Source organism: Lissotriton helveticus, chromosome 10 (assembly GCF_964261635.1).
Source record: "Lissotriton helveticus chromosome 10, aLisHel1.1, whole genome shotgun sequence".
Taxonomy (NCBI): Eukaryota; Metazoa; Chordata; class Amphibia; order Caudata; family Salamandridae; genus Lissotriton; species Lissotriton helveticus.
This window is the reverse complement of record NC_136071.1, coordinates 514,353,065-514,380,210: the sequence shown is the minus strand read 5'-3', so window position 1 is coordinate 514,380,210 and position 27,146 is coordinate 514,353,065. Positions and strand designations below refer to the sequence as shown.

At 44.2% G+C, this 27,146-nt stretch overlaps 1 protein-coding gene across 1 annotated transcript in view; it reads right to left on the bottom strand.

Moving 5' to 3' along the window:
• The window catches only part of AMDHD2 (amidohydrolase domain containing 2), a 403,548-nt gene extending 393,775 nt beyond the window's left edge, over nucleotides 1–9,773 (bottom strand). Inside the window, exon 1 of the mRNA XM_078663025.1 lies at nucleotides 9,714–9,773. The gene's annotated coding sequence lies outside the window, so the exon portion shown is untranslated. The remainder of the gene's footprint in view (nucleotides 1–9,713) is intronic.
• Between the last annotated feature and the right edge of the window lie 17,373 nt (nucleotides 9,774–27,146).

The following is a 27,146-nucleotide window of genomic DNA, read 5'->3' as shown; positions in this document are numbered from 1 at the left end:
TTAGGACTTGTGCCCTGGATCTGTGTATAACATGTATGTCGCAGGCAGGCACGCAGCGCCCATAGGGCTTTGTGCCTTTTCACTGGTTCCAGTGCCCCGTGTTTCCCCACTCTGCCTATTCCTTACATTTGTATTTTATTTTTACTGTCACAGTGGGAGAATGCATTCCATGGAAAAGCATATCACCAGTAGGGATGTCACCATTCCAAGAGGAAAAAATACCAGCCATTTGTTGTTTAAAGAGTCTGCAAAGGACTCAACTTGACACTAAATAGGTCTGTAATTAAAATGGTATGTATTCATTTGTAACATTACTTTTCTGTCTATGTTTCCTTTAATTATTAGTCACAGATCATTATTGCAGCCCTAGAACACATTTAAAAGTTATATTTATATTTGCTATTTGAAGTATGCACATATAAGTGCTAAAAATACCGGCTTTTGGTGATTTTGCTTATTTTTGTACTGGCTGGGCCATCAAAATACCGCTGGTGGTGGTATAAATCTGATCAGCTCACAGCCCTAATCAGGAGACTGAAAGTTTGTTGCAGGATCAGCACATTATTTATTTCCTCAACCCTCCATTCCTGATTGATGTCATAATAGCAATAGTTTAACTTATATCTGAAACTGTATGCTGGCTGTCAATTTAATGCTGAGGTGCTCAAGGTGTCTGGTAATACATCTTGCATTCAGACAACTCCCTGCTCACCCTTCACTTTCATGTTCACCCTGCGATCACAGTGATCACATTGCACTCACACCACTCACCATGCACTCATGGCGTTTATCCTTCTCCAACTCTACACTCACACGAGCACACCGCTCACCAGGCACGCACATGCCACTCCATTCACTTGTCACTTTCACCGCTCACCCTACACTCACAGTGCTCACACTGCACTCACACTGTTACCCTGAACTTACACAGTTCATCCTCCTCTAACCCTGCGCTCACAAGAGCACACCACTCACCCTGCACTCACAGCAACCACACAGAATGTATGCCCCTTGCCATGAACTCACGCCGTTCTCCCTCCACTTACCTTCTGGTCACATGCACACACCGCTCACCCTGCACTCACAGTGCTCACACTGTTACCCTGAACTTACACCGTTCATCCTCCTCTAACCCTGCGCTCACAAGAGCACACCACTCACAGCAACCACACAGAATGTATGCCCCTTGCCATGAACTCACACCATTCTCCCTCCACTTACCTTCTGGTCACATGCACACACCGCTCACCCTGCACTCACAGTGCTCACACTGTTACCCTGAACTTACACCGTTCATCCTCCTCTAACCCTGTGCTCACAAGAGCACACCACTCACCCTGCACTTACAGCAACCGCACAGAATTTATGCCCCTTGCCATGAACTCCCGCCGTTCTCCCTCCACTTACCTTCTGGTCACATGCGCACACCGCTCACCCTGCACTCACAGTTATCACACTGCACTCATCACACTCACCATGCACTCATGCTTTTCATCCTGCACTTACATGCTCACACTACTCACCCTGCACTCATGTGACACTTCACTCACTGGTCTCTCTCACTGCACACTCTGCAATCTCACTCAAACAAGCATATCACTCACCATGCATTAGTCCTCCCACTCTGCACTTTCACCCGTACCCAAACTAATATGTCACATTACTCACCTGGCAGTCACTCCTCTCACCCTACTCTCCCATCGCTCATTTTGCACTCACATAGGCACTCCTGTCAATCACACAGCTCTCCCTTCACTCACATGGGCATAGCACTCACCCTGCACTCACACCACGCAAACAAGCACAGCACTCACCCTGTTTTTGTTTTCCATTGTAAGTTGGGTTCCAAAAACCCAAAAATGCAAAGTGTTGCTGGACAAAATCCATGGTTGCTGTAGAAGTCCAGCATTTCATAAGATCAGTTGGATGCTGTGATACTGCATGTAAGAATGTGGATTAGTTCATTTCCATTACTGTAACTGCTTCATCCACACGTGAAACCAAATATAAGCCCCATACAGCTAGTTTAAGGCAGTGTACTTTTCATTCATATTATACTTGTAACAAACATTGACAAGGCAATACATTATTATTTTTGAATAGCATATAGAGAATATGTTTTTATTAAGCTTCGTTAAAAGGCAGGACAGGTATAGGAGAAGCAGTAGGGCAGGCTTTTCAAACACAAAATCAGATTGACTAATGGAAGTGTGTCTGTGTGTGTGTGTGACAGAGTACAAAAATACGAAAGAGTGCAAGAGATATCGTGAGAATGTGTGTGTATGTGTGTTTTTGCATGCAAGTGTCTGGTCTGGCATTCTGGGGGTTACTCTTGCCTTATCGACAAGGCACTAACGGAACATGGATGGGAGGCGTTACCTATGACAGACTGCAGGCCCTGGTATGCTTCTATTAAGACACCTTCATTGGCTGTGGGGACTCGAACAGTCTAACTAAGAAAGTTGCTAGCCCAGTAATACCCAGTGGCAGTGACACAGAACACGCACCACAACAGCTTGTGGAAGGCCCTGACATGATGCATGTAATTCTTAGCATACGGGGTGGATCCATAGCAAAATGTTGGAACTGATATTTGAGGTAACTCTTGCCATAGATTTCCTGTGCTCGTTTTATAGGTGGTGTCAATGGCAAAATGTTGACCCTTGTATACCAGAGGGAATTTTTAGAGGTACCCATGGCTGTGGCTGAAGTATCCATGGTACATTTCTGGCACTGTCATATTGAATGCACTCCTTGGCATAATGGGCTCATCCGTTAAAAAATGATGACATTGGTATAGTGAAGTAATTCCTGATTTAAGACATTTGAAAACAAGCATTGGTGTAGACAATTGGTCTCTGCAATGCAATAGTTATTGTCGCTGTCAATGTTAACTCCATTCGATCACCCTAAGCCAAGTTGCCGAACCCACTGGCAGGAATATTTATAGCCTGGTAATCGGTCAGCAGCACTTAAGAAACCATTATTCAAATCATTTAGGTCATAGTCTGGAGACAAGAAAGAAATTAATGCCAAACATTCTAGCCAACAAAGAGCCTTTTACGTGGGTGCCACTACAGTTAACACCTGAGAGCTGGGGGAAGGGGGCGCACTCTAAAGCCTCATAATGCACTTCCCAGCCAGCATTTTTACCCGTTATACCTTATAATCTTTAATAATCTGAGCACCTAGGACAGTGCCACTGGATGAGACATGATTTGAAGGCACTTCATTTTTTCCAGTTTCAACATGGACAAAATTAATTTTGGAAAAAAAGTCCCTAGATGATGCAGGACTTTACTAAATGTTGTTAATACAGGAGGCTTTTGTTTCCTTTCGGGCACCTGGCTTTATATTATATTTATGGAGTTACTACTAACTGTAACCGGCTTCATGTATTAATTAAAGTCAGTACAGAAATTCAGATGATGTTTCATTCAATATATTAATATGCTGTGGGGAAAAGAGCAAAACATTAGTACACCAACATTTGTAAACAAACAGCCAGACTGGAAACATGGTGCCCCAGTAGAAGGACAGTGTCACTGCTATTGGACGAAATCAAGCTCCACTTGCTGAACACAAATTGTGAACAAGGACGTTACCCTGTGTTCTTATTAGTGACTCATCTGACCCCAGAATGTAGAAAATATCTATTATACTCTGAGGATTGGGGATGGAAAGAAGGTCAGAATTAAGGTGACCACCAGGCAGGGGGGCAAATTCTGGGCAGTGACGGTAAAAATTAAGGACGAAGGGTGAAAATTAAGGACAAGTGGTCAGTTTTATGGACACATCTGAGTATGTCAAGAAGGGATATAAAAGTAAGTTAATATACGGCTGACACAAATACATGTCGAACTATATTTATGTTCTTTGGTTTATATACTACTGTAAGTTTTGTACAAACATCCATATGCTACTGCACTTGTTTAAAGCTATAAAACCTAGCAAACACACTAGCATATCACACTAAGCTGATATACAATGGATTGGTGGGTTCTTGTTTTTTTATCTTTAATTTTATTGTATAAATTGCATACTTTTATGATGAAATTTTTTATCGAATAAAGTACATCTACTACTATTACTAAGCTGATATAATGGACCATTTGTCACAATCTTATGTCCCTTTACCATGTGCAAGACTCAGCAGAATGCTTAATACAATATTCTTCAAAATAAGTACAGTATGCACCTGGTTTGTTCATACCCCGGCATGTGTGCATCCATCCACCCAAGCATCAAATTGCTTATCCATCCATGCACTTACCAGACCTATCCATCCTTCCACTCAACCATCTGTATGTCCACTCATCCATCTATGCACCCACCAAGATCCATTTCTCTTCTCAGCCAAGGCAGCCATATATCCATTCATCTACACCTTCTCAGTTCATTCACACACTCTCCATCTATCAATCCATCATCCATGGATCCATCCATACTTTTTCCATCAATCAATCCACCTACCCATCCACCTGTCCACCTATCCACACATCCCAAACAATAAAAAGAAATATCAAAATAATCGGCCATGCTCAACATAAATGAAAGTTTGCTGTGTGTGTGAAATGCTTAGTGCCATTTACATGAGAGGAAAACAGTTAAAAAGGAAAATAAAATGTAAAACCATTATAATAAAAGAAGGAAGAGAGCAGAGCAGGAAACTAAATATAGATTTTCAAATCCTGTTTGGCTGAAGACGTTTCTATTCCCTTCAGTGCCTATTAACAGGAAGGGTGAGGTTTTTACTTTGGCACAATGATTTGTGCAAAGTTGAGTGCCTTATCCATTTTCCTCAAGGGTGACGTTCTTGACTTCGCCTAACTATCCAGGCATAAAAAGAAAAACTTTCTCCCAGCCCGCGTCAAAGTATGGCATACATTTTTTAGGAGGTGTAAACATGAAGGCATATTTGTTAGGATTTGACATGTGGTGTCTGGAGTTAGGTATGCTTAGAGATATTGTAGAGACGCGTTCATTGTGTGGATGCATGTGCACGTGGTTGTAGTCGGATGGGTGAGTGGCTGTTTGTGTCCTGTGTGTGAATGTTGACATATTATCTACATTGCAATATTAATCTGGTGTTCTGACACAAACCTCCAATGGCTCTTGTAAAGTACGTAAAGTACATGCATTAGTCAAACAAACAAAAAAATTAAGTGTAGCCAATGCCCTATTAGGATGGGAGCTGAGTGGAAGGGCGGAGGGGGTGGTCGCACTCTGTGCCTTTTGCGTTCAGGCTGGAGATTTCAAAAAGTAGTCCTGAAACAATGCCCACAATGACCACTACGTGAGTGCAAAAGTAAAATGGAGCGATGATTGTTGCAGCAAATGGCTAGCCTATGGGGGGGCAGAAGCCCCTGATGTAGCTACACCATGTCTCGGTTCAAGACAGCGCATGCGTGACGTCTTAGAACCAAGACCTAAAAATGAGATCTACTTCTAGGGACAGCCAGGATTCCCTGGTGCACAATAAAAGTAGTGAAATATTTCATGAATGCCCATAAGGGTCTCCAGCATTTTAGCAAATTTGATCCCAAATGTTTAAAAAAATTCTCAGGGGAGAAGTCTACTCTTCCATTAATCATCCTCAAGAAATATGTGAACTTTTTTTCCTTGCTTGAATTTGGAGGAAGTATCACACCCCACCACTTACATAGATCTTTTTCCTCAAATATTGGGAATGAGGCTAGCACTCACCATCATTTCTGTAACTGCTTGTCTTGCCCCATTGCTGGCAGCAGAACTGGCTTTAGGGGGTGGCAACTGGTGCGGTAAAACCTGGCATTGACTTTGGTGGGGGGCCGCTGTGTTTACATATAATTTTTGGTTTAAAAGCACATGAACTTCATTGTGCATCAGGCAGTTTTCAGGCAGCAATAAAACTTTCAAGATAAATGTTCCTACTAGTGAGAGTTCAGAATTCTGTCTAGTTGAAATTGTGGATCATCATAAAGTAGCACGGAGAGTTAATGTGCCGGCTGCAAAGAATGCAGATAATAGAACTGAGACGGTGTGAACTATGAGTAGCACAATAAAAAAAAAAATGCACATCAGAGAGAGGCTATGAAGAGTGGTAGTGATAGAATTCATGGAGAAGGAGGATATTGGGGAGGAGAGCACCAAAAAAGGCTGTTGTAACAGCCACCACCAACGCTCGAGCCGGCCCTGGCTGGGAGTCTTAGTCCTCCACCCCCGCTGAAGTTCGGGTCAAGTTGCGCCCCTGGTCACAGGTTTCAGGTCTAGTACAATTGCTCCCACTCAGCTATACAATAAGAGGAACACTTAAACCACTGGGCAGGCGGGACATCGCATACCAGTTGTTTCCTACTCATAGCTGCCAAAGTTTCAGACTGCCATATGTGACATTTTCATAATTTTAGTGTAATTATGAGTGACATTTCAACCACTATGAGTGACACTTTCTCATAAGCAAAATCAAGCAATGAAGACAAGGGAAACGTATGAATATCAGAAATGACATTCATTTAAGCAACAAGAAACTCCAAGAAGATCTTAAAACTGCTGCAAAGCACCAAAAATGGAAGGGCACTAACTCAATGCCCTTGTAACCTGTCACCCGGCCCAAACAGGATGTGTCTGAGGCCCCAACTCACTGACTAAGGAAAACATTGAACCTGGGCGCACCATCTGTGTTGCTGGGGGCCGGCTTGGTCTGGGCCCCTGGCTCAGCTGTCTCCCTTGTAATTAATGACGCTGCTTAGCATCACTCCAGAGCTTCTCCCACGTGTGTCTGGGACCCTGTCCCAACAGGAAGAGTGAGGCCTCCCCAACACATGGGTGCCTAGTGTTGCTGTCCCGGGCGGTGCCGCAGAAAAACAGAACGCAGATTGCCAGCCAATGTGGTGCCCGCCCCCTCTCCCTGCTAGCAAAATCATCTGGAGAGCATGACCACCTCAGGACTCCCAGGGCCTTTCTCTGTGATGCGAGTGACTATATGAACCTCCCCCAGCCCAACAGCAGAGATGTGAGATGCCCCAGGCATGTAGAATACACACCTGTAAACTCAACTGAAAGCAAACGCCTCAGTATGTTGCATGTAATTACTTGCACCATTTATTTTTATGTACATCACTTCTTATGAACTCCAGCAATGAAACAAGTGAACATTTAGCTATATATGTCTGTTTATCAGCTACAGATTGACATTTTGTAGAATAATTGTTCATGAGAGCGGACTCCACGTATTCCAGTGCTTTCTTGTCCAACTCAATGGAGCTCACTTTATTAACCTCAGAAGGATGAAAGGGCTAGTCAGACCTGCTGGGACCCAAAACCTGATCTGCATAATTATGTGAAAAGGATCTTTTAGCGCGCAGTGATGCCCCTGTTCTGGCTCGCTGGGTCGCCCACCAAACTCATGTTCCAAGTCTACCTTCAAGGGGTCTGTGGTATGGCTGACGGCTTAAGTTCCCCAATAGGCGGCACTGGAACTTCCATAGAAATACGTTCAGATTGCCTACTCCACTCCCCATTAAATTTAATTTGATTGTGTTACTATACACTGACTGTGACTGACAACTGAAGTGGCTGGTGGTTATACTATTTACTGTTCTGTTCTTCTGATCTTCAGCCTGAGCCAGACAGTGTGACTGGCACGTCGGCAACTCAGTGCAATTTGCAAACTGCAAGGCAGCTCAAGCTGGCCGCCAGTGACCCCCAGAGGGCAAGGCAATTAACCCCCTTATTCTGTCCAGGCCGTGGCCTCTTGGGCAGCTGTCCTCTACTCCGGTCAGTGACTCTTTGACTGTGATGACCAGTCACTGGAGCATAGCTTTGGTATTCAGAGCTCTCCCATTCAGGAGTGATGCCTGGCCCCTTTGATGGACCTCATTCATTTTGTGTCCTCCACGTTCTGGAATTAAACACCAAATAGTGTTAGGATTTTTACTCCATGAAGCGACCTTCATACTAGGAGCTTGTCTGATGCGTGCAGATCTATTGACGACTCCCACGCAGCAAGGGGACACCCCAACAAGTCATCCCACCTTTTGGGCTGCCAACACCCCAACATGTCCTGAAGAAGACCCGCCATGACCTTTGAATAACGCTTTGTCAGGGTCGAAACGTCGACGAACATATATGGTTCAGCTCTATCAAATCTCTGGGTTAAAATTCAATAAGCAAACTTGCTGTGTATCAGAGTTATTGCCTACCTTTGTGCTGACCACATTCTAGTTCTCTCTGTAAATGATTGTACATAATCTCACCTTGTTTATATACACTGCACCACTATCACTGAGCACTTAATGTCACAGCACCATATGTCACTTTTTCCAACATTTCCTGTATTGACAGTCCTCTGATTATTTATAAATATTGATTTAGCTTTAATTGATATAAAAGAAAAATTTATATTTGCAAGCATTTACTAGTAATTGTGTTGCTTTGACCTGTGCTTCAACTTCATCTGATATGTGTCTTAACGTCATGTTATGCTACACTTTACATACTTATTTAATAAGTACCAAGTAAGTTTTCTTGTTTCTTTTCAAATTCATCTTCTACAAAGCAATTGGGTTCTCCCCGACAGAACCCTTGTAGTCAATTATATACAGTCACTGGCTGCAGCACTCTCCCTTGGCTGGCCCAGAAATAATTTGCTGGCGGGCAGCAGCCATAGTAATTAGCCCCATAGTACAGGCGGCTCGGCCAAGCAGCAGGTGGGAGCACTAACTGTGCTGCGAGCAAATCGAACGCCATGTTTGCTGCTGCAGACACCACCCGCAAACCACTGAGCAGCCGGCCCCCTCCTCACAAATTTAAACTCCCCGCGCCCTGGCAGCAGGACGTAATGTTACATCCCCATGGCACAACAGCCAAGTTGTGTCACACCTTCTGACAGGGGAAGGCACCGGCTGTCTCTGGAGAAGCTACTGGGCACTACCTGGCCATGACGTCAAGCGCTCTAACTCAGACAGAGCCCTGCAAAGATACACTGTAGCAGCACTGTGAGCCTGCTCAGCTTCTGGGAGCGCCACAAACCTGCGGGAGCAGCCAGCACAGGCCACAAGTGCACACTGCCAGCTGCCATAGATACACTCGGTTTGCCGAGCTGCTGCGATAATCTGAGACTATGCATTATGCGTGACAATGCATGTCAGCATGGTGATGCTGCGCACCACACTGAAATGTGTTAGTCTAACGCCTGATGCGTGGTACTTGGCAGGACTGCCTACTACAAGCCATTAACATTTAGAACTTTAGTCCAAATAAATAAAGCAGGAAACAACTCGCAAAATCAACTGCTTCATTTAATGATTCCTACGACTGGAACTTTAAAGGCCTCATCTTGTAAAGTTTTCGTTGACATTCGTGGCAATATTCCCCATTTAAGTGAAGGACTCACAATTTGAAGCAAAAAAAAAGCTATATGTGAGCAATTTCCCACCTAAAACTTACACCACGTCAATTCTAAGTAATAGGGAAAGTAAATCTACTACTCTGTTACACAACGTTGTACATTAGACTGCAGTTCAGACAAGGCTTCTGCAATGCTTCTAACTTCACAGTATTCGGAAAGCATGAGTTACACTACTCTTGATATGATCACTCAAATGCTCAGTGAAGTAACAGCGCTGGCGGTTTTAGATGTGTTGTATGCTTCATTATTAAGCGCTTCGGTTGCTTTCACCTAAGCAGCGCTATGCAAAAATTAATAAACGACTGAGATTTTCCCCTCTTACCTGACAACTTTGGCACATCGCACTCCTCCTTACTCTGACTTAGTCACGTGAGCCGGTCTCAGCTGACACAGGGCACGTGACGTGACCGACTGAGGCAGCCATGACAGTGAGGGCAAAGGGTATTTTGGGGGAGTGGGAATTGATAAATGATGTTGTGCTCTTATGGCGTCCTCCACGCCCTTTTTGTTCCCTCACAGATAATAAGCTGAAACAGAATGAGGCCGTGAAGAGTTCCTTCGGTAATCAGAAGTTATTCTTTGAGTACGGAGACGGAGGAATTTAAAGAAATGATACAATGTGTTTTAACACCTACCTGTGATAAGTTTCATGTGGCAAGGGCGACGTATTTAACAACTGTTTAAGCTGTTCTAATATCAATCCTTGTATAGATGTGAGTCCGTGTTTGCAAAATTATCGTATTTGCCCCAACCTGTTTTTATTATTAAATAGAAATTGCTTCTTGTGATTAAAGCTTAGAGTGGGTTATGTTCAAATATTACTTCGCAAAAACTTAAGAGACTTCGAAAAATGCTTGATGGGAATCGTCGGACTACGCACCTTATTGGGTTTACATTTAAATCCCCTTCCTCTATTTAAGCCTAAGACCCCCCCCCCCCCCGGGGTTTCCTGGGGTGGGCTGGCAGGACTGGGACCCTTCAGCCACATCTAAAAGTATTCCTAGCAATGACGGTTAAAGCCCCGTCAAGCCACTATGTGTTTTTATTGCTTTCCACAATCGCTACTGCACTCCTGTCTCCTATAATATAATATCATAATTTCAATGCCATAACAAAAAACAATGACATACCCTATTTAATGTGGACAGGTGTGCGTCACCAGGAGTTAAAATGCTATTATCACATCCCGCCACCAGCTAAAAGGCAGGGGTATACAGCAACACACTTCAACATGTGAGCCACAATAAATACTAATTACATGGCGGTTAAAAGGCAATGCTATGCTAGAAGAATGTTCCCTTCCAAAGAAAACGTCTATACAATCAGCCAAGTGTATTGAATTATAGCATACTTTGTAATAGAGATGTTCTTATTTCTTGATGCTGTGAAGCCAGTTACATGGTATAGCACTATCTAGAAGCAAAATACACAAAAGAAAGATTACGTTTTGACACCAAATAAAACAAAAGAGCCTTCCATCTATAAACCTGCTTACTGCACAGTATATGCAGCTGGGTATATGTAGGTTGTTTTATGTGATATGTTTGTGTTGTCTATATACATGTATGCGCAACCTGAAGAGATTTTGAAATCAAGCAGGGATGTCCAACCTTTCATCTTTCCGAGGCTGATAAAATTAATATCACTAAGTTAAGGACAGAACACGTTATTTACATGATTGCATATGGCTGGTTCCTGTCAGAGGGGGCAGGGTTGACAAAAAATGATGGACTGGAATACAGTCTCCGGCCTTACTAGTGGCAGAGATTAATTCAAGCTTTCCACCAATTGCTTTTCTGCTTTCTTCAGTACCAAGCTCTAAGAACCCAGACCTTGGGACTGTGTTTGCTATATTATAGGTCTCAAGCACCCAATTGAACAGGCCGAATGGACCAAAACCAGTTTAGTGTTGCTTGTGCTCTTGTCCCGAGGGGTCTCGGCCGTTCAGTCTGAGCTGAACTATTCTTATTGGAGCAGGGCCAAGGTTAATTTGCTCATTTCTGTCTCTGTGTGGTATGGTGGGCAAAAAGATCATGCACTGAAATGTGGCCCTGAGTAACTACCACTGGTTGAGATTAATTCAAAGATTCCATACAGCACTTTTCTGCTTTTTGCAAAAACTGCTATAGCAATCACTATGTAGAACACAACATTATATATTTGTTAAATGACTTAGAAAGGTTCGATGGATTTTGCTGGAGTTTGTATCCTGGCCTTCCTGGTGCATGCAGGACTACAGTGACATCCTGGCCTTTTCCATGTTCTGCCCACTGTTCCTTTACTAACACACAGTGAAAAATGTGTGCTGATTGTAAAGTAGTTGCCATCTGCTACGGGCTGGGTGTTTTAGCTCTGACTGTGTTGATTTCTCTGTGCCTTGTAACCTTTACACCCTGACTGCCTTTGCCACCTTGATTATCTGCCACCTGAGAGTCTTCCTTTGATGGGATTTCCCACCATACTGGCTGATGGTGTCCTGAGGGCCAGAATAAACAAGCATAGGCATAGCCAATAGGTCTCGCCTTTGGGACCTTTTAAGTGTTTTGCTTGAGCTATAGGGGGGATGGAAGGTAAACAAGGCACCGCGGACAACGGGGGGGGGGCTGTATGGAATACACCATGGACTGAACGTAAAGCAAACAGCTGCCCAGGCTTTTCGATGAAATTATTACAACTTATTGCACAAGGAGGTCGGTGTTGGCAGCCCCGGGGGCCGTGTGCTCCAGATTTGGAACAACAAAGGCAGAGAGGCAGCCGCACACGCTCGCAAACCACACACACTCATTCAGAATCTCACTGAGACACGCAGCTACACAGGCAGACAGAATTACAGACACCCAGAGTCAGACACACATACATACACACTCGCACCTAGACACACACACAGACACACATACATTCACGCTCGCACATAGACACACGTAGAGACACATATGCAGACACGCATAGAGAATCCCACTGAGATACACGCGCCAGCACAGAGACACACACACACACACATATAGTAACACAGACGCAAATACAGACATGGGCACATAAAAGTCTGAGGGGAGTTGTGCGTGTGGAGGTGAAGACTGTGTGTGGAAACTAAAGAAGGACATATCAATGCGCAGTTCTAAGAGTGGAAAAATAATTTGAAAATAAAGACTCCAAATGTAAGAGTAGAAATATAAGGGAGAGATAAGCATGGCTGCAAAGTGAAGGCGGCTTGCGCGGCAAACTATTAAATAAACTGCAAGCGGGGACTCAGGCTCCCGCGGCAAACTAATTAAATAAACAGCAAGAGTGGCGTAAGGGGGGAGGGCGTTGGGTTGACTCTAGATAGCTAGGGTAGATGTGACGCCAAATGTGGCCTTTGGCTTGAGAAGTAGTAAGTCCTTGAGTGGAGCAGGTGTTCCGACTCTGCAGTAGCCCGTATAGGGGGAGGGGGATTGTGGGTCTTGGTGAAGCCTGCTGTGGATGCAGCAGACCCCAGCCCTTGGTTGGGAGTCACTGCCGGGGGTCAGTTGGGCAGCAGCGCGCCCTGCTTCTGCGTTCATGGACCCTTGTCCGAAGAGCAAGGAGCTTGCAGCAATCCGCACAGGAGTCTGGGAAAGTCTTCGACGCCGACCGCATGCACCAGCTGGGTTTAAGTACTTGGCATGGCCCAAGTGGTCCACCAGCCGAGGGGCAGGGTTGTGGACGTGTGAGGAGGGCAGTAAAGCAACTCAGCCGCAATCTGATAATAGGGAAAGGAAACAAGGGAACCCTACTAACTAGGAGCCTGAGTGAAGGCTTTTTACAAGAAACAATGGCTCCTGTGGGCAAATGAGACTTAATTCTGATAAAGATAACGCACAATGGCAATAGGGGTGATTGATATAGATATCAAAAAAGGAAGTTGTATATACACAATGCGAATGTATTAGTTATTTATGTAAAATATATATCAACAGTTTACACAAAATTTCAGTAGCATTATAAATACACATGCAATCAAAAAGGTGATGGCGTGTCCCAAGTGAATTTTACAAAAAAAGAACCTAAACTGCTAGAGTGAGACAAAATAATATATAGATGACATAAGGTTTCAAATGTACATGTAAGTTGAAAAGAGGCGACCTAATTATAAGTATAAACAATTTAGGTACAGCAATTGAAATGTATAAACAACTGTTGCAGAAGGTCTGTCTCTTTATCTCTGTCGACGACGTTTCGACCTGACAAGGGTCTCAGGTCTCTTCAGGACTGTTCAATGGGGGGGCACCTATAAGATGTGATAAGTGTGTGTTAGCTTGTGGGCCATCAGGAGCGAAATGTCGTAAAATCAATGGGCAATGTATTGCAGGAACACAGAATACCTGTTAAGGGCTTGCCTTGCTTGTGGGGCGTGCAAGTGTGGCACCGTGAAGTAGGTGAAATTAAGAACTTACAGGGATCCCAGCCGGGACCTGTTTGGGGTATCATGAAAGAGGAATGGATCAGTAACTGCCCATGTGGCCATTATTATAAATATACACATTATCAACATGTGGTTTGCACCGGCAAAACTTACCCCTGCTGAGGGTGTGGAGTAAGCAAACAAACGGGATTAATTGTCGGTCTCGGCAGATCCATGTAATACTCAGTATCGATGTGCTGGAGGAAAGGCACAGGACTGTGGAATTGATGTAAAAAAATGTCACGAGTCAAGAAACGGCCTCTTCATCGTACAATGAAGGGAATATAACTAATAGTAGTACTCACCAGGAACCACACGAGGGCGCTCCTGGTAAAGATATGGCTGGCGATGTAGGTAAAAAGGACTTCGTCCTATTCAATAAAGGATGTTTGGCTCAGACGATGCTGGCTCTGTAAACAGGGGCGTAGGAGACACTCAGTTTCTGGGGGGACAGGGACAACCTTGAGGACTTTCCAGCGTCCCTATACAAATCACCCGTTGCATGAGACCGTACGCCCCGTAAACGAATATAATCGGATAGTTTTGAAGAAAAATATTGTGAAAGGCAGGAATATAGACACAGTATGCTTTAATGTTATTTGCATTCATAAAGTAATTAGACCAAATGTGGAAAGATCATGTCTATTTTTTATAGTTCTACTCATAGTTCACTCAGTTTTGTGATCTGCATGGTACATGTTCTTTGCAGCAGGCACATTAACCCTCAGCGCTACTTTAGGATGAGCCAAAACTTTAACTGGACAAAATTTCGAACTCTCACTAGTAGGAACATTAATCACTAGAGTTATCTTGACATTTTTATTGTTGCCTGAAACTGCCTGATGCACAAGGAAGTTCATTTGCTTTTAAACCAAAAATTATTTTTAAACTCCGTGTCCCTCACCAAAGTCAACAGGTCACACAGCCCTAAAGCTCCTAGCAATGGGGCAGCACAAGCATTTCCTGAAACGGGGTCAGCCATTATATGAGGAAAAACATCCATGTAATTGGTGGGGTGGGATACTTCCCCCAGATTGAAGCAAGCAAAACAATTTACCAAATTTCTTGTAGAAGATTTAAGGGAGAGTTGACTTCTTCCCTGACAATGTTTTTAAATTTGTGGGATCAAATTTCTAAAATGTGGCAGACCCTTATGGGGCATTCTTGAAATATTCCAGTACTTTCAAGGTGCACCAAGGAGGCCTGGCTTTTTTAGGCGTAAATCAGATTTTTTTCAAATGTCTTATGTCAGAATTAACTTCCACTATGCAAAGGTCCTAATTTTTTCATGGGCGAGCCCCATGTGCCAATGAGTACATTCAATATGACAGTGCCAAAAAGTTACTATGGATACTGCAGCACTAGTCTTGGGTACCTCTAAAAATTCCCTCTGTAAGCATAGCATGCATACACTCGCACACACCCATTCTCTCACACACTTTCTCACTATATCTCTTGCACTCTTGTACCTTTGTACTCTGTTACACTCGCTCACACACACACACACACTGCCACTCACACTTCAATTAGTAAATTTGCTTTTATTGTGTTAGAAAAGCTTGCCATGCTGCTACTGCTTTACCTGACTTACCCTTTAGGGAAACTTAATGAAAACAGAGTATCTATACATTATTCAAAATACTAATATATTGCCTTGTCAATGTTTGTTACAAGTATGATATGAATGAAAAATGCACTTCCTTAAAATAGCTCTGCAGGGCTTAAATTTGGTTTCACTTGTGGATCAAGCAGTTACAGTATTAACATGTAGTATCACAGCATCCAACTGACCTAATGAAATGCTTGACTTCTTAGACAACCATGGATTTCATCCAGTAACACTTTACATTTTAGTTTTTTTGAGACCCAACTTGCAATGTAAAAACAAACCGACATGTCTCGGGATGAAGCTTTGTAGTAAATGGAAAGCCAGGAATGGCTAAAGCCGTCACACATTTTTCAATCCAGCACCATACCCCAAAGCCTCCGCCCTAGTCTCCCTCCTCGTGCCATCCCACATTGTCAGTCCACTCTTTGCTCTTGCACCAGCCCCTTTGTTGTAGATGGAATTAATTAGGTATGCAGTAACACCGAAAGAGAAGGTATTCTTAAGGGTGCCTTTGTAGAAATATTTGTAGATTCATGAGAGTTGTAAAATTTTGTATATGTGTAGAGTTAGATGTGTGTTCATGTAAGTGCTGGTTGATGGTGAATAGTGTGAGTGAATGTAGCATGAGTGGCGAGAGTGTTGGGTGAAAAATGTGCCACTGATGTCCTGGGGCTTTACCTTTCTGTTGGGAACATAGTTAACTACCAAAATAGAGAAAGAGAAAGGGGGGGTTGGTTGGGTGTGTGTGTGTGGGTGGATGTGTGTGTGTGTTGGTGGGTGGGTGTGTGTGTGTGTTATCAATAATTGTCCATCAAGGGTGTTTACTTAGAGGAAAAATCACTTTATCTCAACACACAATTCAATACTGTACATAAATGTTAGAGGGCATTAATATGGCATGCAAATAGTAAGACATTTTTTCCTTAAGCAGAGGGCAGCCAGTACTGACTTGTTCTATCTAAAAGGCACTGGTATCAATGTACTCTTGCAGGAGGGAAAGGCTGGTGAGTTGTACTCTTTTGACCCCTCGTGGTTCCCTCTAGACCCTCCCCAATGGATAGTGATATAGAGTGATGTGTTCCAAAGTTATTGCTGCAATGCCTCGCTTTTGCACTGTACCTTGTTTCCGCCTTTTCAGTCCTCTGCAGGCCAGGTCTGCTGTTTGCAAGCGAGGTTGAGAGCCATGCTGCTTTTAGTGGTGTGTCATCCACACAACACAAGGCAGTCCCACTCGGTGATTGTGTACTGACTTGGCCGAGACAGACTAGGTTTATGGTGCGCATACTTGTGCACCTGAAGGAAGGCTTTTTTTTTTTTTAAGGAAAGAGAGAAGACCCCACGTGTTCCAGGGAACAGGGTACTGTAGACAAGGAAAGTCTAAGGAGAATCCCTGGAAAACACCTTGCTATTGAGCTGAAAGTACTCACTAGTATTAATGTCTCATTCATCCAACACGCATTATACAAAAAGAAGCATTCAATTAAAGTTTCCACACTGGACAATTTCGCTCAAATGTCAAGAAGTAACATGTACAATGTTGTTTTAAAAGCTTTGTTTTATTTAGATATGTTTTCAGGTAAAATCCTTTTTGCTGAAATTTTAAACTTATATATATAGGTTATTTGTTCATCCTATACTTTTTTTTAAAATAAAAGACTGTGAACGTTACATTATAGTGTGGAAACTTTAATTGAATGCTTCTTTTTGTATAATGCGTGTTGGATGAATGAGACATTAATACTAGTGAGTACTTTCAGCTCAATAGCAAGGTTTTTTCCAGGGATTCTCCTTCGACTTTCCTTGTCTGAAGGAAGGCTGCCATGGTACTCTGGTAGATGAAGAGGCTCTGCTTCCCTGTATCTTATGATGATCAGGGGTTCTTCAGCGTGAGATATTGCTCAATCCCAAGCAGGAACCCAACACTCAAAGTGAAAATCCCACTTTTTTTTTTTTATATTTAATTTTATACAGCGCGCAGCTACCCGGATGTTTCCCGGCGCTAAACAAAAGAGAGAGGACGGTTAATTGCAGGAAGGGCACTAAGGAATCAAAGGGTCTAAAGGTAGAATAACCATGTCTTGAGGTCTCTGCGGAACCTAAGGTAGCAGGATTCAGAACGTAGGGAAAGAGGTAAAGCATTCCACAAGGAAGGGGCTAAGTATGCGAATGAGCGACCGCCCATTCTGGCTCTCCTGATGCGGGGGACCTGATATCTTTCTTGGGTCGATGAACGAAGAGTACGGGGGGGACAATATTGATGAACCAAAGTTCTTAAGTAGGGAGGGGCATTGCCCGACTTAATGCGGTGCATGATACAGAGGGCCTTGAATTTGGAGCGGCTTTCAATGCGGAGCCAGTGCAGGCTACGCAGAGAGGCCGAGGTGGGAGAGGTTCTGGGAAGATTGCAGAGTAATCGTACGGCCATGTTTTGAACCGTCTGAAGTTTGCGCGTCACCTCCTTGCATGCACCCAGCAAGAGAACATTCCCATAGTCCAGCCGGAAAGTGATTAGCGCTTGGACTACGGTTCTCTGGGTGTCGTGGGGGAGCATCCATATGATTTTTCTCAGCCACTTGATGATGGTAATGCAGGTGGCCGAGACCTTGATCACATGTTGCCTCATCGACAGTTGATCATCAAATAGGATGCCTAGATTGCGAGCTGTCTTGGAGGGAACAGGTAGGGAACCCAACTGCTGTGGCCAATGGTGGGGACCCCAGAGTGTAGTATTGGGGCCAAACAAAAGAAGCTCGGTCTTATACCCATTTAGTTTTAATTTGTTGTCATGCATCCAACTAGCTATGTTATTAAGGCCAGAGTGAAGGGATGAAATGGAGGAGTTTTGACCAGTGGAGAGTGAAAAGATGATCTGAGATTCATCAGCGTAGGAAAAGATGACAAGTCCGGCTTTTTCTGCAATGGTGGCGAGGGGTCTAACATATAGGTTAAAGAATAAAGGGCTCAAAATAGAGCCCTGAGGGACGCCACAGGAGGAGTGATGAATTTTAGAGGCTGAGGAAGGGGAGAAAACTTGAAACGTACGGTCTGAGAGATAGCTGGCCACCCAACCGAGAGCTGAGCCACTGATGCCGATAGATTTTATGGCAGTAAGAAGGATGGAATGGGAAACAGTGTCAAAAGCGGCACTCAAATCCAATAGGATGAGTGCCACTGTTTCCCATTTGTCTACCTGGCATCGAATGGTCTCAGAGACCCCGAGAAGAGTCGACTCGGTCGAGAAGCCAGCCCTGAAGCCAGACTGGGACTGATGGAGGAAGTTACCTGCTTCAATGTAGGTGGTGAGCTGTTTATTAACGTGCTTCTCCAAGACTTTGGACCAGACCGGAAGAAGGGAGATGGGCCGAAAGTTAGCAGGATTATTTGGATCAGCGTTGGCTTTTTTTAGTAGGGGCACAATCATAGCGTGCTTCCACGTACTCGGGACCTCAGCTTCTCTGAGTGAGGCATTGAGGAGTTCTAAGATTAGAGTGAGTGCAGGAGGATCAAGAGTAAGAAGGATTTGGGGGGGCGCGGGATCCAAAGGGGAGCCAGATTTAATGCATCCCAGGATGTTATGTAAAGAAGTAATAGTAAGAGGGTCCCATGCCATCAACTGGGGCAAAGGGGGTGGACACATTTGCGTATTGGTTTCTAATTCATACAAGGGTTCAGACACGCCCAACTCAGGGGAGGATGCAGTGTGCGTGGGAGCTCCAAAATTGGCATAGATGGTTTCGATTTTGGTCGTGAAAAATTCTGCCAGGGAGTTGCATTGCGATTCGTCCAGGCATGAAGCTTTGGGTGAGCAAGACATGCCCGATAGTTCCTGCACAGCTTTAAATAAGGCTTTGGGTCGATTCTGAGCATTTAGAATTGTATGATTTACATGCTCCGCCCTGGCTATATTACAAAGAGAATGGTATTTGGTAAGGGCATCTTTGTAAATTTGTTTGGCCCCTGGATCATAGTGCACACGCCATTTACGTTCCAACTGTTTACATTTAGATTTCTCAGCTTTTAGTTGTTCAGTGAACCATGGTGCGGGGGGGTGATGAACATTGTGTTTAAATTTGCGTAGGGGGAGGCAAGTACTGACTGCAGAGGTTAACCAATTATGCAGGGCAGCCGCCTCTTCAATGATGGCCGTATTGGTAGGGGGTCTGGTGTTCTTAAGACAGGAGTTTAATTTATTGGAATCTAGGTTATTCCAGTTCCTACCAGCTCTCCGAAGCGTGGAATTTTTAGGGGTGTGCGGAGCCCAATCAGTTTTTATAGAAACACTAATTATGTAGTGATCTGACCAAGGAATAGGCCTGGGAGGGTTACAGGATATGGTGTCTAAGTTAGAAAAGATGGGATCCAGTAGATTTCCTGCCTTGTGAGTGGGGCCAGAGTTGTGAAGAGAAATATTAAGTGCTGCTAAATCTTGTATAAGGTGTGTGCTGGTGGGGCAGGATGCGTCGTTGAGATGTAAGTTAAGGTCTCCGAGGACCAAAAAGTTTGTTGAGTGCAGGAGTAATGGGGCAATGTAATCAGGAAATGACGAGGCCCAAGTACTGGCCGTACCGGGTGGGCGGTAGATGAGAGTGCCAGAAAGAGTGAAGTTAGGGGAGAGCAGCAGTTTAAACAGGCCGGCTTCGCAATTAGGAATTGCTAGGTCTTCCCACTTGCACGAGTAAATTCTCTTAAAAATGATAGCTATCCCGCCTCCCTCCTTGTTCACTCTATTTTTACATACATAAGTATATTCAACTGGGAGGGCAGAGGCTATGTCGGGGCCAGAGCTGTTGTTCAGCCAGGTCTCCGTGAGAAACATAGCAGCTGGTTGGGCGGAGGTGAAAAGATCAAAGGTGTCATTCCTATGTTTCGGTAAGGACCTACAATTTAGGCTGATGAAAGTGAGGTCAGAAGGAGAATTGAAGGGTTTGTGCTGTGATAAGGTTTGCAGGAAAGTAGAGGAGGTGATGTCAAGCGAAGAGGGAAGGGATGATAAAGATAGATTGCACTCTGGGCAGCTTAAAGGGGCCAGATGGCAAGATAGGGTAGGGTGATGCAGGCATTGTAAAGGCCTGAGGCTCAACAGGGTCTCACTGGAGTACGAGAGTGTGGATTTTAAAGAGGCCAGGGGAATTGCCCCTAGTCCCGTCCAGTCGCGGACGGGCGCAGACGGGCAGGACTCTGGCACGACTCCGGCGCGCCACCGTCGCGCCCGCTGCGCGTCGGCCAGCACATTGGTTATGTAGGGAGGAGGCGGCAGGAAGACTAGACCGCTCCCCCCGCTTCCGCCGGAAGTGAGCAAAAAGAGAAAGTAAGACCTCCCTCCACACCACGAGCACGGCTCGGGGAGGAACGGGGAGTGAGAGTACACAAAATGCAATGCAGTGACAGTGGCACTAATTATTTCCAAAATGATTATTTTTAAAAGAGCACACAGTGCAGGCGTCTGGTAAAGTGTCCCCCTGCCCTCTCACGGCAGCGTGCACCCCAGGAGCTAGCAATGCTCAGAGAACGATAAAAAAGGTCAATTGGGTCGCAGTGCGAGCACCTCAATCATGCCCCCTGCCTGAAATGCGAGAAGAATTTAAAACAAATGCAGCCCAGAGTGACACCTAAATCGTGCCCCTGCAGAAGATTAAATTAAGTATTCAATGCTGATAGAGTATAGCAACACACGTACCCTCTCTAGTAGCTATACTCTAAGGATACCCTCTCTAGAAGCTATACTCTAAGGATTCACAAAGGTGATCCAAATGGGGGTCAAAGCAACCATTGATTGCAGTAAGAAATCTGGGTTTATGGGCAGTTTTCTCAAGGTGTTTTGGTTTATTCTGTTGAGACTGACAAATTTTGTCAGACTTTCTAAACATCAAGCCTCCCTTTTGCATCCTGATACACTTTCACTGTCTGGGAAAACAACTTCACCCACGACTTGTGCACAGAAACATGCTTGGGACGTCCAAATGGAACACATAGGCCTTCATCACTGCTTGGCATACACGTATACTGTATGTACTACAATAGTTACACACAACATACACTTGGACGGGATTAGGTGATTAAACAGGGTATAAATCTGTTTGAACACTGGAGAGACAACCTCAACCAGTGACAAAAACTGATTTTTATTGAGTAAGTGAAAAAATCTATTTACAGTAGAGTGAAGAAAGACCTTTAAATGAGAACTTCACTTTTGTCTGTGCCAGCTCCCCTGTGCAGTGTACAGACCATGTACCAAGTTTGGGAAACTCCATACTATGCTTAAAAAGGCTGCCCGGGGCTTGGCATACAGCAGGATTGAACTCTTAATGTTTAAATGATGTCTGCACTCAGAATCACATGTTTAAGCCATCTTCCTCAGATATGGAGCGCTATGTATAATGTTGTTTCTTGCTACAGCCTACAGTCTCTGACTAATTGCTAACTCAGAAAGCCTTCTCCCACTATGTTCCCCAACTCTGCATGAAAAATTGACATTAAATTACTCTTGCTTGATTGCTCTCCTTTCTTTCTCCTGAGTGACCCTCTTCTAGCCTTGCATCCTCTGCATAACTTTTATTTCTGAGAATAGCCTCCTATGTCTCATGCCCATCTGTCTCAATCCTTCTTATTGTAATTTAGCAATTGGCTGATACCTCATGTCATCAATTACTACCTCTCCTCCTTAAGACCCTATCCCTGTAATGCAACATTAACTAATCTCTACCAGCCTATCTATCTCACCAAACATTCACCTGAAAGCACAGAGCCTCCTCTAATGAGCACAACACCTGGTATTAATACATCACAAAATAAATCAAGTAAATGCCTGCACTTTTCCTTGAGAGCACAGTACTAATCACAATAACTAACAATAACCACTGGACTAACCACTAACCTTGTGTTCCAAAGTAGCATTCTACTTGTCGTAAAGCACTCCACGCCTTTCCAGGGGTAGTAAGCCCTACATAAATCCAATTACAGCTACTGGTACGTTGGCTTTTATTGGAGGGGGTAAGGAGCGGAATCACAGGATGAAATGATTTTGTGAGTACTTAGCCGTCACAAACAATTCTGCTTCTGGGCACGTTGCAGGGGCACCTGTGTATCAAAACCTCACAACACAGCCTGAGAGGGCAGGTTGCATAACTTTCCAGTCTCTATTCCCAGCAAAGTGGAGTTGTCAGTCAGAGGCTCCATACCGTGGCGCACAGAAGAGTTTCTCGTTCTCTACTGGGATGGGACCTCAGATTCTGGTTCCAAAGAAAACCTGGTACATTGGCTAGTGGTTTCTGCCCCATACTTTTAGCAATACAAAAGGGGGTGGTGATGGACTGAGCATCTGAACCAATCAAACACTCACACCCAGTCAAAAGATCTGGGTTTAATCCATCACCGTTCTTTAGCCCACTCTGCCACCCCAGTTCAGACATGGCTATATGCAAATCAGTCTGACCCTGTGCCTCATGGTAACAGTCCAGCCCGAACTGCCAAGACACATCCTACTTGACATACATGAGCTACACACTCATAAGTCATCCATGTCCAGGGTCCCAGCATCCCGAGACAATTTTGAGGAATACCTTCACAGGGGGGAACACGCACCTCTAAAAGGGAGACCCCCCCTCCAGGATACCAACACTTGATTTTCTCCTCCATCTCAGCACATCGTCAGCAAAACGGCATCAGATCCAAATAACCCTCCACTCTGATGTTGTCATGCTGAGTGCCTCACTGCCTTTATTTTGTATTGTCTTCAAGCATCCTCTAGCATACCTGTTGCACCATTGGTTGTCTGGAGGGGCTTCTGAACACAATTCCTGAGTTTGAATTGGAGAGCACAGTATGAATCGTCCTAGTAGGTGCTCCTTGCTTACTTCTGAAAATCTACATTTACTATGGATTTGTAATCGCTCTGCAGAGTTGGGGGTGCCTGTACATCATCTTCATGAACAATGTGTTTTGTAACAGTCATCAACGAGAGCACGTGCTGTAAAAACACGGGTTAACCCAATAAGTCACTGGGAACTGGGTGATTAGTTGATACAAACAAGGTGGTCCCAGATACTAAAGAGAATATACCATAACTAAAAACAAAAATTGAGAAAATACAAACAACATTGTTTTTATTCACAACGTGTATCATAGAAACCAAATTCATAAAATACATCAATAGATTATCACATTTAATGCCCCTAAGGAGAAGGGAAAGGGAAGGGTAGTGTTGGGATGGTGAAAGTACTGAGATGAGTAAGAGAAACAGTGGTCACTATGACCTCAATAAGTCAGAAATGATAAATAACTAACAAAATAAATGGTCACAATCCATAAATTGATTCAAGCAATATCATGCCTAGAGAAATCACAAATGATAAATCAGGAAAAAGGCTGATGGTGAAAGGGAGTGTCGACGTTTCGACCCAAGATGATGCAGGTGTGGAATGAAACCTTGCTAGAGGGTCTTCATCAGGACAAGGACGTGTAAGGGGGGCAGTGGATCTGCGTACAAAATTAATAAGTCAATATTAGTAATGGTCATAATGATCCATATTCTTCATAAAATGGTTATAAATGGCAGAGACAGGGAAAGATAGATAACCAATCACAGAAGGAATACATTAGGAGGGGGGTAGGTGTCCAGCAGAGCTTCTTTAAACAACACCGCTGGGTGATGACATGACCCAGATGGACATTAACAAGTTTCATGTAAAGTTAGCTATGGCCAAGGCATGGCATGGTACATCACATGTGTTGTCCTTACCAGAAAATCGGGTCTGTTAAAAATAAGTAGCGGACTTACAGAGAGAGTTTGTCATAGAAAGGAAACAACCACCGATTTATGTCCTGCAATACAATACCCGACGACCGGGTTTTGTTTAGCCCTAGTGGTATGGTCATTTGAACATATCAAAACTGGTTACCTTAATCTAGGGGACGTAATCAGGAATGGGAAGTAATCCGTCACATGGATCTGATTCCTATATAAGGTAGTTTGTCAAAAAATAGAATCACTGGCACTTCAGTTGCAATAGTTTGTCAAAATACACAACAATTGTCCATTTGCCTACCTGAAAATCTCAATGAGTCTATTTGGCCGGGAAGGGTTCTGGTGTGACCAGTCTCACCACTTATGCACTCCGTCTTGGTCTATAAGGAATGTATAGATGATTACTACTAGCTGCACGAGTGCGGCCAAAGTCATGATTTTACTGCCAAAAAATAAATTAGGGCGTGTCACATACCTGACACCATTCAAGACGCTGTGCTGAAAGGGGGGTCTGAGATAGCAGTCAATCGTAGTCGGTAATCACCTTGCCCATTGAGGCATCTAGAGATTATAGAAACGACTGCTTTATACTGCTATCACAGAAACAGTCCTTTTCTTACACTCTCAAACATCAAGGTGGTAGATAACCTACCTTATAAATGGGTTCGTAAGGTGTTTCCCAGATATCGTGTAAGGTCGCCACATACGATTGTAAGGGATCTGTAACGACAAAGTCGGCGAGTAATTATTGCCGAACCGGGTAAAAGACATGTGCCAAGTAATCCTTAAAAGAAAATGAAGTTCTCACAAGCATACCTTCAAGAGACACACGCGTGTTATAACGGGGGTCAAATACGTCCGCATCAGTCGGCGATTGCCGTTCGAGTGGCAAACAGGAATATTAACTTCCTGGTAGGGGTTCCGATCACGTGACCGCCGATGATCATAGAGACTGAAGGCAGACTGAGGTTCCAAAGTTTAAAGAGGGGTTCAGTTACGTGGCCAACAATTGCTCCCGGCACTGGATGGTGCTGGGGGTTGAGACTGCAGGTGAACAAGTACAGTCTATATCCAAGGAAATCGCAGCTCTCAAAGCTGAGATTAATGGTGACAAAACATTGACGAATGCCAAAGAGGCCCTAACCACACTGGAGGCCAGTCTTAAAGATTTTGAGCTCACAACACAAAATAAGAAACTTGAGAAGCTGGCTCGTGACCTGCGGTTGTATGACAAAAAGAAGACCTACCCCTATCTACAGGAGGACTACTACCGTCAGGATTCCCAGGGCCGATTTGTCAACAGGGGCCCGGGTCAATCACGTGGTAGGCGCAACTTCAAAACCTTCTCTGACTCCTCCTACAGTTTGGAAGGAGAATTCGATCACTCAGGACCCAGCCACTCTCATAGTGAACAAGACTACAACTACCAACCTCGCCAACCATCTTTTTTAGAACAGGGACAGGGACAATGGCAACCCCCTCGGAATCGAGGCAACTGGTCCAGAGGGTACCAACGGGGCCAACAGTCAGGCAACAAGAGTTGGGAGGGAGGCCGTGGCAGACCCCAGAAGCAGGTGCGTTTCCAGCCGGAACAGCACGGGGAAATATCCACTCGCCGCAATGTATACCGTTGGTAAATCCACCATCCAACCCGGTAGTAAATATTTACAACTATCAGCTCTCTGACGACGAACTCAGTGTACTGGGAAAAGGACTCTCCTATGTACCAACCAATATTCCCGATCAATTTACCATCAGGACCGAACTTTTCAAATTTTTTAGAAAGGTCCGCCTGAGGTATTTTTTCCGGAATAGGGCACCATTTCATTGCCAATCACATACTGGTTTGAGAATTCCTTCTACCTTTGTCCCACCATCGAACACCATGCCACATAAAATTCTAGCATATGAGGCGGTGGTATTGCGGGACATTAATCAAACCTTGGAGAATCGCCGCTACCATCCCTTCAACATCAGCAAGAAAGAAACAATTGCCCTTCAAACCCTTGGGAAAAATAGGGAGATCATAATCAAACCCGCGGACAAAGGCGGTGCCATCGTTGTCCAGGACACCACAAACTACAAAAAAGAAATCTATAAACAACTTGAAGATGGTCTCAGCTATAAGAAACTTAACACTGACCCATCATTGGCATTAGCTTCAGATATCTTATCCTTGACCAGAACTGGACTAGATGAAGGGTTCCTTACCGAACTAGAATTTAACTATCTCAACCAGCAGACACCTAGATTACCAACTATATATACCCTCCCAAAAATTCATAAGAACTTGGAGGAACCACCTGGAAGGCCCATTGTTTCGGGTTTTGGGTCCATGTCGGAACCCCTGGGTCGGTAGATTGATTTCTTTCTTAAACCGCTGGCAGAGGCAACTCCTACTTACCCCCGCGATACAATGCACACTATAAATATCGTGGATGGGTTGCCTTTTGATGCTGAGAAACAAATTCTGGTTACTTGTGATATTACTTCCTTATACACAAGTATTCCGCAGAAGGAGACTTTAACTGTCATGACACGCTACCTGAACCTCAGGACTGCCCCAACACCGGTACCTACTGAATTCATAATAGGTTTGCTAAGGTTGGCAATGATGCATAACTTTTTCATGTTCGAAGACCACTTCTATTTACAAACCAAAGGGGTGGCTATGGGGGCTACATTTGCCCCAGATCTAGCCATCCTTTTTATGGCTGCTTTTGAGGAGGATGTCATTCTCAATGACCGGAACCCATTCCGTGACCATCTTGGGCAATGGGTCCGGTACATTGACAATATCCTTTTCATTTGGAATGGTGATGAAACTCAGTTGCTTGCTCTTCAAGCTTGGCTCGATCTACAATCCAGGGATATCAAATTCACTTTTAAATCAGATACAGAACAGGTTGACTTTCTGGATCTCACCATTTACAATAAAGATGGCACCTTACAAACAACTCTCTTTCGAAATCCAACTGAGCGG